Source organism: Syngnathus acus, chromosome 9 (assembly GCF_901709675.1).
Source record: "Syngnathus acus chromosome 9, fSynAcu1.2, whole genome shotgun sequence".
NCBI lineage: Eukaryota > Metazoa > Chordata > Actinopteri > Syngnathiformes > Syngnathidae > Syngnathus > Syngnathus acus.
Window position 1 is genome coordinate 18,082,179 of NC_051094.1, and position 13,608 is coordinate 18,095,786.

Consider the following 13,608-nt stretch of genomic DNA (forward strand, 5'->3'; position numbering starts at 1 on the left):
CGCCGCCGGCGTTTGTCGGCCGCCACCTCGCCAACCGGTCAAACGCGCATGCGCGTGAGGGGAAATCCCGCAAAGGAGGAGGGACAACCAGAGCGATTGGTTTTGCTGGCTTTTTAATGAATGGCGACTGTGACTACGGGGGCCCATTTGGTCCAGAAAAGCTGACAAGACGCTTGCCAAAATGGCAAGGAAAAAATGCACAGCTAAACGAATATATGACGATGAACACAGGACGTTTTTAACAGAGTTAAAGTTGTTTTTTGTTGAACGCTATGGCAAGCCATTCTGCTTGATATGTCGGACGTCATTGGCGCATTTAAAAGCTTCAAATGGTCAGCGCCACTTCAGCTCACTTCATGCCAATATCGATAAGGACTTTGCAAAAGGGACTGAATTTCGCAAGCACAAGTTTGGAGACTTTGAAAAGTCAGGCAGAAAAATAGGTACAGTTTTTCAAAAAAATGACGAAGCACTCAGAGACTGTCACACTTGCATTGTTTCAACTGGCTTGGAACATTGCACGGGCTAAAAAGCCATACAATGAAGTGGAGTTCGTTTAAATGTGCCTCAGTGACGTTATTGAATTTCATTTTCATCATGCTGCTGAGAATGCGCGTAGGAATACTGTCCACAGCCCTGCTTGCTTGTTATGAAGACAAATTTAGTTGTTGCGTGAGCGCCCGCGCCTGCCTGCCTGCCTGCTTAAAATGCAGTCAGGTGTCACCTGGATTTGACACTCATTATACTATTTGAAATTATACTATATTTGAAATTGAAACCACATCCTTCGGTAAAGATTGAAGTTGACTGATTAGAATCGAGACAATTTCTTTTAGCATGTTCCGCTTTGCTTGCAAGTTGGAATCAAACTTGGCAAAACCTTCAGATGTATTTGATAAAGAAATTGCTGCATTGGTTTCCACTTGATTTTTGCGGTTAATATTTTTTAAAACAAATTGGCCAATAGTTGAATTTCTTGTGTCGTCACGTGGTTACTTGGCCTACAACACCAAGCAGGTTCATTCACATGTTTTGGGTGATGCAGGTGAAGGCAGTTGGAGTGAGGCGTGCAGCTGACTCCATTCAGTCTATTGGGCGTCATTTATCAGATGCTTGACAAACACAATGCCTTTTCTCCCAAATGTAACATGTAAATATGATATGCAAAGCCAAGTGTGCTTGAAGGAATTTCATAGCAAGTGTTTGTGTTTTGGAAGACAAGCCCTCACCAACCTGTGTGAGTATTGAGTTGCAGAAAAAAACACTCAGGCTTTCTCATTTGATCAGGTAAATGGACTTGCCTTGTTTTTTGTCCATATTTTTCTGTTTTGCTGTGATGTAATTTTGAAGATGGCCCGACTGCAAATCCCAATCATTATCTGAACAGCCATCACCTAATTAAAGCTTGTCCATGATTAAATGTCAAGGCACCATTCTCACACAGAGAGATGCTACACGATCCAGACCAAGGGGGTATTTCAGAAAGCGGGTTATTTGAAAAATCTGAGTAAATTAACCCTAAAATGAGGGAAACTCCGAGTTATCCGTTCCAGAAAGAGAGGTAACTGAAACTCTGGGTCAGTTACTGCGGTAACTTACTCTGTGAACATAACCTGCTCGCTGGCAGGTTTACTACAAGAGACACAGAGTTTCTACCTGTCTCCTCCCACACAAAGAAAGTGGTTTATCATGGATTGGCCGCTCATTCAAAATCTGATCGACATCGAAGCCGTAATAATTCGAAACGCTTCACGTCACGAGAGAATCTTCCGACCCATTTCTAGAAGAATATCTTTTCGAATGCTACTACTTTTCTTTGAACAGTATAATTCATCTCAATAACCTTCTCCGGCCATGGAATGGCTGATGGTGTAGAGCAGGGGTGTCCAAACTTTTTGCAAGGAGGGCCAGATTTGATAAAGTGAAGGGGCCCGGGGGCCAATAGTTTTTTCGGACATTTTTTAACTACAAAAATGTCATGCAAATACACACTGTTATAAAACAAATTTCATTGTCACAATTGTCTTTATTTTTCAAATGACAAAATAACCAAATATGAGTCACTCAGGCAGATGTGAACAACTCTAAAAACACAAATTCTGCCTTTCATTCATATCTGAAGAGTCAGATAACATTGAACAAACTGTATGAAATACCTTAAATTTACATGAGTTTAAAATTACTTTTGCCTCATGAACATTTTAAACGGGAGTTATAAGTAATGCAAAGTTGTCTGTTATTATTAAAACTTAAAACTAGTGAATTTTGCTCTTGTCATTTACATTATCTTTCAGAAAATAATAATTTGTGTCAGGTCTACAGGTCCATAACATCAACAGTCTTAACATGGCCACTTCGTAGCTTGCTTTAGTAATATTTATTTTTGACTCACAGTCCCGTGTGAAGAATCGCTGTTGTGATGCCAGTTCAGCTTGGAGCTGCTTCACTTTATCAGCGCGGTCACTCCCTGTTAGCTGGTCGTTTGTGTTCGCATGTTTAGTCTGATAGTGTCTCTTTAAGTTGAAATCCTTAAACAAGGCAACCGTCTCTTTACAAACTAACCTTTAGGACAATGTAGTATTGCTCCAAATGTTCGTTTAATTTCCTTTAGAGGTCCGTTTGCGCGTGTTAGCACGATCGCGAATTAGCATATTTCCGCTAACTCGTTAGCCTGCCCAGTACTTCTTCTTTGCTGCGGGCCAATAAAAACTGGACCGCGGGCCGCAGTTGGCCCGCAGGCCGTAGTTTGGACACCCCTGGTGTAGAGGAACACACACCTGTCTTGTGTGCAGGCACCATGAGTTCGATTCCCACATATGGTGGTGTGCGAATTACTATTTTTTTTTTTTTAAACCCTTTTCCGGCCATATAGCTCCAACCTCACACCGTGGACGAGCACTCACACCAGAGCAAACTTATGCATAGCACTACGTTTTTTTGCAAACGGCGTTTTCTTTAGAATATCGGGGATGCAGAGCATTTTTTTCTGTTGGCCAAGCTGAACTCAATGTTTGTTTTAAAATTGTATTTTATTGAGTGTTGGTGTAGGCTACAGCGTCACATTTTAAATTACTTCAATACGTAGGTATAAAACAAATGCATTTGTGTCAAGTGTTAATCAACAAAGTGTAGAATTAACTGAAAGGACTTTGGAAAATATTTTGTTTGTGGTTTTTATTATTTGAAGTAGCCACTGAATTAATATTTTAGTTTAAATTAATATTGACTTTGTTTAATGGTCCATTTTAATACATACAAACAAAAGTCTCACCGAGTAATAAACAAGGCGAATCTGCGAATCCGCCATGTTTATTACTTGGATTTTCGTTTGGCAACCCCCATTACCTTGTTTGGTTTGTCCTGCCCCAACGAATGTGATGTAATGGATAAATAAACGTCATAGTAAATGGAGAAATCTGAACAGAGTAAAAAATAACCCCCCAAAACGATCATAACAGTATCTCTGCAGCACCTGGAGGGATATATTACACCTTTCTACACTCCTGGATACTCCAGATACACAAGCAAATGATTTTAAAAGCAAAAAAAGTCGATTTTCCATGATACGTGTCCTTTAAAGCAGCGGCCCCCAACCTTTTTTGCGCCACGGACCGGTTACATGTCAGAATACATGTCAGTAAATACATAAATACGATGAAATAAAATGATACGGCTGGCTTAAAAACAAATACAAACCACATAAAAATAAAACTCACCATTTAGTATCTGCTCCGTAGCTTTGCTTTGGTTGCTGCAACTGCAGAAAATCCTGCTTCACAAAGATAGGATGTTAGAAAGGGAAGCAGGGTTTTCAGTGCTTTTGTGGCGACCTCGGGATATTCTGCCTTGATTTTAATCCAGTTTTCTTTTTCTTGGAAGTTGTAGCCTCTTCTTCTGTCTCCTCATTGGGCCTTTTCCTCTTTCAGAAGAAGCTTTCCAAACATCTCTTTTTCTTACTCATTTTTGCTAGCTTCACGGGTTCGGCTGGGGTAACGTCACGTGACCGGGACGAGCATTTTGACCTGAATTAATCTGTGTCAAGAGGCACAGAGAGTTCCCAATTTTTTTATATTTTTCAAAATATATACAGGACTGTCTCAGAAAATTAGATTATTGTGATAAAGTTCTTTATTTTTTGTAATGCTATTAAATAAACAAAAATGTCATACACTCTGGATTCATTACAGATCAACTGAAATATTGCAAGCCTTTTATTATTTTAATATTGCTGATTATGGCATACAGCTTAAGAAAACTCAAATATCCTATCTCAAAATATTAGAATATCATGAAAAAGTATACTAGTAGGGTATTCAACTACCGTAATTTTCGGACTATGAGTCGCTCCGGAGTACAAGTCGCATCAGCCATAAAATGCCCAAAAACGTGAAAAAAAACATATATAAGTCGCTCCGGAGTACAAGTCGCATTTTGGGGGGTAATTTATTCGACAAAATCCAACACCAAGAACAGTCATGAACAAGCAACAACAGGCTAAACGATAGGTATGCTAACGTGACATAAACACAAACGAAGAGCTGAGAACGGCCCTGACGTAACATTCAGTTATTTTAAAAAAACTATTACATAAATAACACGTTTATAAAACCATCTGTGTCACTCTAATTCATTAAATCCATCGATCGTCCTTTGTCAACAATGTGTGCGCGCCACTGACGGCGCTTGCACTTCAAAATATTCCACAGGCCCATATAACGATATATAAATTAGAAATCAAATAACTATTATATAAGCAATAATATTATCAAACCATCTGTGCACTCTAAATCATTAAATCCATCGATCAAATTCCTTGTCCTTTGTCAACAACGCCGCGCGTGAGCCCTGACGTCAGCCTCGTCGTTATTCCACAGATCTAGTACCGTAATTTTCGGACTATAAGTCGCTCCGGAGTACAAGTCGCATCAGCCATAAAATGCCCAAAAATGTGAAAAAAACCATATATAAGTCGCTCCGGAGTATAAGTCGCATTTTGGGGGGCAATTTATTCGACAAAATCCAACACCAAGAACAGTCATGAACGAGCAACAACAGGCTAAACGATAGGTATGCTAACGTGACATAAACACAAACTAAGAGCTGAGAACGGCCCTGACGTAAAATTCAGAGTTATTAAAAAAACTATTACATAAATAACACGTTAATAAAACCATCTGTGTCACTCCAATTCATTAAATCCATCAATCGTCCTTTGTCAACAATGCGTGCGCGCCGCTGACGGCGCTTGCACTTCAAAATATTCCACAGGCCCATATAACGATATATAAATTATATATCAAATAACTATTATATAAGCAATAATGTTATCAAACCATCTGTGTCACTCCAAATCATTAAATCCATCGATCGTCCTTTGTCAACAATGGGTGCGCGCAGCTGACGGCGCTTGCACTTCAAAATATTCCACAGGCCCATATAGTAAAGATATATAAATTAGATATCAATTAACTATTATATAAGCAATAGTATTATCAAACCATCTGTGCACTCTAAATCATTAAATCCATCGATCAAATTCCTTGTCCTTTGTCAACAACGCCGCGCGTGCGCCCTGACGTCAGCCTCGTCGTTATTCCACAGATCTACTATATAACTAGTATATTGTAGCGTTAACAAAGTTCAAGGAAAAACGTGGGTTTGGTAAACAGCTCTTTATTTAACAAAACAAACTTCCAGGCTTGTGGCGGTGTGGACTTCCAGCCACGGAAGTGGAAGAGAGCTCCATAGAATAGGACCGGGCGTGCGTAAAAGCCATGACCGAGCCCCATCCACCGTCCCCGGACATCCACCCGGCCAAGCGCCGGCCCCGACTTCAATCCACGGAAGTGAAAGAGAGCTCCTTAGAGTTGGACCGGGCGTGGGTAAAAGCCATAATAGTTTTTCAAACCTTCTGTGTCACTCCAAATCCTTAAATCCTTCAAACTCTTCGTCCGCCGTGTCACTTAGAAACAAAGCCGCTAATGATGCCGGTAGTACGTGGGGCCCTTCGTCATCTTCGTCATCCCGTGATCAATCTTTGTCCTTTATGTAAACAACCGCCGCCACGCTGCGTCACGCTGCGTCACGCTGCGTCACGCTGCGTCACGCTGCGTCACGCTGCGTCACGCTGCGTCACGCTGCGTCACGCTGCGTCACGCTGCGTCACGCTGCGTCACGCTGCGTCACGCTGCGTCACGCTGCGTCACGCTGCTGACGTCACTTGAAATTCAAATTACAGTAATCCCTTGCTACATCGCGGTTCGTTTATCGCGGTTTCCCTTTTTTTTTGGGGGGGAAAATCTTTGAAAAAAAACATATACTACTACTACTACTAGGCCTTTTCATTCCTTTCGGAACATAGGCCATCGATGAAGAGTTTCCACCCTCGTCTGTCTTGTGCCATTTTCTCCAGCTGTTTCCACGTCAGTCCCATCTTCTTGACGTCCAGCTCTGTGCTCCTTCTCCAGGTGTTTTTGGGTCTCCCTCTGCTTCTTTTGCCTTGTGGGTTCCATGTTAACGCCTGTTTGGTTATAGCCATGTTGTTTTTTCTCAGGGTATGTCCTATCCAGCTCCACTTCCTCCTCAAAACCTGTATCTCTATTGTTTCTTGTTTGGTGCGGTCCCATAGGCTGGTGTTGCTGATGCGGTTGGGCCAGAAGATCCTGAGGATGCGTCTTAGGCAATGGTTTGTGAAGGTTTGCAGTTTAGCGGTGGTGTATTTTGTGGTCCTCCATGTTTCTGATCCGTATAGCAGCACTGTTTTGACGTTGGAGTTGAAGATTTTGAGTTTAGTATTGAGTGAAATGGTTTTGTTTTTCCAGATCTTATCTAATATGTTGAATGCTGTTCTTGCTTTCCCTATTCTTGATTTCACATCTTCCTCCGTTCCACCGTCCACTGCTATTACACTTCCTAGGTATGTGAATTTGTGTACCTCTTCCAGTGGGCAGCCCCTGAGGTTGATTGGGTTTGTGTTTTTGCTGTTTACTCGCATTACTTTGGTTTTTACTCCGTTTATTTTTAGTCCCAGTCCTGCTGCTATTCTTTCAAGTACCGTATTTTCCGGACTATAAGGCGCACCTAAAAACCTAAAATTTTCTCAAAAGCCGACAGTGCGCCTTATAGTCCAGTGCGCCTTATATATGGATCAATTGATGAATTTGTTGATCCATACTGGTACACAGTGCTCTGCCAAAATGTTTCAGTTCGTTTTAGTACGACTAGTAAATTACAAGGTCGCATCGCTTCCCAACATTACGGCAACTGTAGTCAGGGGGCGTCACCGAATAGCTGTTGTACCCGCGAGGCTATTTCATTTCAAAATAGGCTGCTCCGTTAATGTTTCGAGTAAATTTACGGATTGATATGGAAGGGAAACATAGGTAAGCAGTACCAATGTGTTAGATCGAACTTTAGTCAGTTCCGATCATTTTATACGAGATCGTTTGAGAAACGCGATTGTTTACACTTTGCTGAGGCTCATGGGAGATTGCGAGCTGAGGCTCATGGGACTTTGCGGATGGCTAATGCTATAACGATAGCTGCTATACGTACCAGGCTATTTCATGTCAAAATAGGCTGCTCTGTTAATGTTTCGAGTAAATCTACGGATCGATATGGAAGGGAAACATAGGTAAGTAGTACCAATGCGTTAGATCGAACTTTAATCAGTTCCGATCATTTTATAGGAGATCGTTTGAGAAACGCGATTGTTTACACTTTGCTGAGGCTCATGGGAGATTGCGAGCTGAGGCTCATGGGACTTTGCGGATGGCTAATGCTATAACGATAGCTGCTATACGTACCAGGCTATTTCATGTCAAAATAGGCTGCTCTGTTAATGTTTCGAGTAAATCTACGGATCGATATGGAAGGGAAACATAGATAAGTAGTACCAATGCGTTAGATCGAATTTTAGTCAGTTCCGATCATTTTATAGGAGATCGTTTGAGAAACGCGATTGTTTACACTTTGCTGAGGCTCATGGGAGATTGCGAGCTGAGGCTCGTGGGACTTTGCGGATGGCTAATGCTATAACGATAGCTGCTATACATACCAGGCTATTTCATGTCAAAATAGACTGCTCTGTTAATGTTTCGAGTAAATCTACGGATCGATAGGGAAGGGAAACATAGGTAAGTAGTACCAATGCGTTAGATCGAACTTTAGTCAGTTCCGATCATTTTATAGGAGATCGTTTGAGAAACGCGATTGTTTACACTTTGCTGAGGCTCATGGGAGATTGCGAGCTGAGGCTCATGGGACTTTGCGGATGGCTAATGCTATAACGATAGCTGCTATACGTACCAGGCGATTTCATGTCAAAATAGGCTGCTCTGTTAATGTTTCGAGTAAATCTACGGATCGATATGGAAGGGAAACATAGGTAAGTAGTACCAATGCGTTAGATCGAACTTTAGTCAGTTCCGATCATTTTATAGGAGATCGTTTGAGAAACGCGATTGTTTACACTTTGCTGAGGCTCATGGGAGATTGCGAGCTGAGGCTCGTGGGACTTTGCGGATGGCTAATGCTATAACGATAGCTGCTATACGTACCAGGCTATTTCATGTCAAAATAGACTGCTCTGTTAATGTTTCGAGCAAATCTACGGATCGATATGGAAGGGAAACATAGGTAAGTAGTACCAATGCGTTAGATCGAACTTTAGTCAGTTCCGATCATTTTATAGGAGATCGTTTGAGAAACGAGATTGTTTACAGAGGGCTCGTTGGTTATTGGCTAGTGGATGCATACCGCAACCCTAGTCAACCTCAGTTTGTTGCAGTATAGCTTCTATTTTATGCGCCTTATATTCCGGTGCGCCTTATATATGGACAAAGTTTTAAAATGGGCCGTTCATTGAAGGTGCGCCTTATAATCCGGTGCGCCTTTTAGTGCGGAAAATACGGTAGTTGAGTTTTCTCCTGCATCTGTTGGTGGCTGTGTGAGAGTAGGGCAATATCGTCAGCAAAGTCCAGGTCTTCTAATTGTTCTGTCAAAGTCCATTGGATGCCTGTCTTATTATTGTGGGTAGTTTGTTTCATGATCCAGTCAATGCATAGGAGGAATAGAAAGGGGGAAAGTAGACATCCCTGTTTCACCCCAGTGAGCACGGTGAATGTTTTCTGTGTTGGTCCCTGGTGCAGCACTTGACACTGCATGTCCTGATATAAGCTTTTGATGATGTTGATGAACTTATGGGGTATTCCGTAATGTGCCATTAAGCTCCATAATAGCTTCCGGTCTACGCTGTCAAAGGCCTTTTCGAAGTCTATGAAATTTACGTAAGCCGGGGTGTTCCATTCTTTCGATTGTTCTATAATGATCCTAAGGGTAGCGATTTGGTCAATACATGATCTTCCATTTCTGAAACCAGCTTGATTTTCTCTGAGCTCCTCATCAACCCCTTTCCGTAGTCTTTCTAAGATGATGCGGCTTAGCACTTTGCTTGGTGCTGATAGCATCATGATGCCTCTGTAGTTGTTGCAGTCTGTAATGTCTCCTTTTTTGGGGATGACAGCAATAAGCCCATCTTTCCAGTCTGCTGGTATGTTTTCTCCCTCCTCCCATATTTTCCTGATGAGTGGGTGGAGCATACATATAAGTCGCTCCTTATTATAAATCGCCCCCCCCCACCCAAACTATGAAAAAACCCGCGACTTATAGTCCGAAAATTACGGTAATCACTTGAATCGTCTAATTAACTCGAAACACCTGCAAGGGTTTCCTGAGCCTTGAAAAACACTCAGCTTGGTTCAGTAAACTAAATCACAAGAATGGGGAAAACTGCTAATCTGACTGCTGTCCAGAGGACCATCATCGACACCCTCCATCAGGAGGGTAAGACACATAAAGAAATTTCTCAAAGAGCAAGCTGTTCACAGAGTGCAGTTTCAAAGCACATCCACAAAACGTCTGTTGGATGGGGGAAATGTGGCAGGAAACACTGCACAACCAAGAGAGATGACCGCAGCCTTAACAGCATTGTGAAGAAGAGTCGCTTCCAGAATTTGGGGGAGCTTCAAAGACAGTGGACTGAAGCTGGAGTCCAGGTATTAAAAGCCACTGTTCACAGACGTGTTCGGGAAATGGGCTACAATAGCCTTATTCCCATGGTCAAGGCACTTCTGAATTCAAGACAACGGAAGAAGCGTCTGACTTGGGCTATGGAAAAGAAGCACTGGACAGTTCCAGAGTGGTCCAAAGTCCTCTTTTCAGACGAAAGCAAGTTTTGTATTTTATTTGGAAGTCAAGGCGCCAGAGTCTGGAGAAAGGCTGGAGAGAAGCAAAATCCAAGTTGCTTGAAATCCAGTGTGAAGTTCCCACAGTCAGCGATGGTTTGGGGAGCCATGTCAGCTGCTGGTGTTGGTCCACTGTGTTTCATCAAGTCCAGAGTAAATGCAGATTATAGAGCACTACATGCTTCCGTCTGCTGAAAAGCTCTATGGAAATGATGATTTTCATTTTCCAGCATGATCTGGCACCTGCCCACAATGCCAGAACCACTAGTAAATGGTGTACTGATCATGGCATTACTGTCCTCGATTGGCCTGCCAATTCTCCTGACCTGAACCACATAGAGAATTTGTGGGGTATTGTGAAGAAGAAGCTGAAAGACACCAGACCCAACAATGCAAATGAGCTAAAGGCCGCTATTGAAGCATCCTGGGCATCCATAACACCTCAGCAATGCCACAGGCTGATTGCCTCCATGCCACGCCGCAATGATGCAGTAATCCATGCAAAAGGATTCCCAACCAAGTACTGAGTGCATTAATGGACATTTTCAAATGTTTGATTTTGTTTTGCTGTTTTAAATCTTTTTTTGTACTTGGTCTGAGGAAATATTCTAATATTTTGAGATAGGATTTTTTAGTTTTCTTAAGCTGTAAGCCATAATCAGCAATATTAAAATAATAAAAGGCTTGCAATATTTCAGTTGACTTGTAATGAATCCAGAATGTATGACATTTTTGTTTTTTTAATTGCATTCCAGAAAATAAAGAACTTTATCACAATATTCTAATTTTCTGAGACGGTCCTGGATATATATTTTGTGTGTGCGCGCGCGTGTTTGTGCGTGTGAGTGTGCATGTGTGTGTGTGTGAGCGTGTGTGTGTGTGTGAGCGTGTGTGTGTGTGTGTGGGGGGAATGTTCATGTGTGCTCATGTGTATGATGTGGCTCTTTGCGATGACACAGTAAAAAATGTGGCTCTTAGTCTCTGACTGGTTGGCCACCCGTGTTCTACACCATTCACTTTATTGTGTGAAGGTGCTGGCCTTCACACGTTATTCTACACCATTCACATTATTATTATTGTGTGAAGGCGATGGCCTTCACACATATGTTATTCTACACCAGGGGTGCCCAAACTTTTTCAGCTCGCGAGCTACTTTTGAAATGACCAAGTCACAAAGATCTACCCACTAAAAAAAAAAAAAAAATTATATATATATATATTAGGGGTGTAAATCGCGGGTTTTGTCACGATACGATATCATATCGATACAATGAATCGCGATACGATATTTGCCGATATCTTAAAGCCTGCTGTGATTCATTCACGATACATCACGATATAGTGCTCTACGATCGATATAGAACAATATCCTGATTTATAACAATTCATACGCAAAATCAACAAGGTACTGCAAACTCTTTATTTAGGAAATTACAAGAGTATTGTAGTATACAAAGTGCTTATTTTAACACTGAACTTTATCAAATTCCTATATTTTTTCTCATATAAGTAAAGGAAAATGAATATTCTTTCTTTTTTTGTAATACCATTAACTTTAAAGTGCATTACTGAACTATTTATTTATAATAATTTTAATTGTCCGTTGAGCCATCTTTTCTTTGGAATCCAAAGTGCTTCCAAACGAATGACTTGAAGCCCAAAGGGGAGCGAATTTCCTCGTCTTCTTGGACACTAGCCATAGCACCAGCCCAGGAGCCGCGTAGTTGTCGGCTCCCCTTTCACGTGCCTGCTCTGCTCACAACACAACACGCCGCGTACTGCTCCCGGAAAGAGGAAGCAAGCAACAATGAACTGGATTTCAAAATAAAGTCGCGTCTAATGTCCGAGGTCAAACACGGCGATATAAATCGATGTTTACGTTTAGCATCGATGCCAATAAATCGTAGAGCATTATATCGATTAATCGATGTGTATCGATGAATCGTTACACCCCTAGTTATTATTAAAACGTAAAACAAGTGAGTTTTGCTCTTGTCATTTACAATATCTTTCAGAAAGTAATAGTTTGTGTCATGTCTACAGGTTTATAACAGTATTAACATGGCCACTTCGTAATATTTAATAAGTAATATTTAATTTTTATTTAATTTTGACTCACAGTCCCACGTGAAGAATCGCTGTTGTGATGCCATTTCAGCTTGGAGCTGCTTCACTTTATCAGCGCGGTTACTCCCTGTTAGCTTGTCGTATGTGTCAGCATGTTTAGTCTACTAGTGTCTCTTTAGGTTGAAATCCTTAAACAAGGCAACCGTCTCTTTAGAAATTAGACAAACACAATTGCCTTGATTTTCAGCGAGGAAGTATTGTAATTCCCGTTTCTCTTGAAAGCGACGGCCCTCAATGTCAACTGTCCTCGTTTTCTTTGCAGTCGCCATGGCAGAAATGAGCAGCGAGGGGTGGTGCTGCCACCCTTTGGTAATAGGAGGAATTACAGGTTCAAGTTTCATTTTTTTTAAAATTCAGTTTGACAGTGCAGGCGGTCCATAAATAATACATTATAAGACCGAAGCTGCGGGCCATATGAAATCTGATCGGGGGCCGGATTTGGCCCGCGGGCCGGACTTTGGACATGCCTGGCCTAGGCCATCTTTATGTAGAGCAATAATTATTTTTTTTAGATCCTCAGAGAGTTCTTTGCTGTGCCATGTTGAACTTTCTGTGACCAGTATCAGAGTGAAAATACCTACCGTAATTTTTGGACTATAAGTCGCACCGGAGTATAAGTCGCACCAGCCATAAAAGGCCCAAAAAAGTGAAAAAAAACATATATAAGTCGCTCCGGAGTATAAGTCGCATTTTGGGGGGCAATTTATTCGACAAAATCCAACACCAAGAACAGTCATGAACGAGCAACAACAGGCTAAACGATAGCTATGCTAACGTGACATAAACACAAACTAAGAGCTGAGAACGGCCCTGACGTAAAATTCAGAGTTATTCAAAAAACTATTACATAAATAACACGTTAATAAAACCATCTGCGTCACTCCAATTCATTAAATCCATCAATCGTCCTTTGTCAACAATGCGTGCGCGCCGCTGACGGCTCTTGCACTTAAAAATATTCCACAGGCCCATATAACGATATATAAATTATATATCAAATAACTATTATATAAGCAATAATGTTATCAAACCATCTGTGCACTCTAAATCATTAAATCCATCGATCAAATTCCTCGTCCTTTGTCAACATCGCCGCGCGTGCGCCCTGACGTCAGCCTCGTCGTTATTCCACAGATCTACTATATATAGATAATATATATTGTAGCGTTAACAAAGTTCAAGGAAAGGCGTGGGTTTGGTAAACGGCTCTTTATTTAACAAAACAAACTTACAGGCG

General features: G+C 41.4%; 1 protein-coding gene across 5 annotated transcripts in view; it reads left to right on the forward strand.

Moving 5' to 3' along the window:
• The window catches only part of gtf2h2 (general transcription factor IIH, polypeptide 2), a 92,159-nt gene that overhangs the window by 35,609 nt on the left and 42,942 nt on the right, over positions 1 to 13,608 (forward strand). The window lies entirely within an intron of this gene.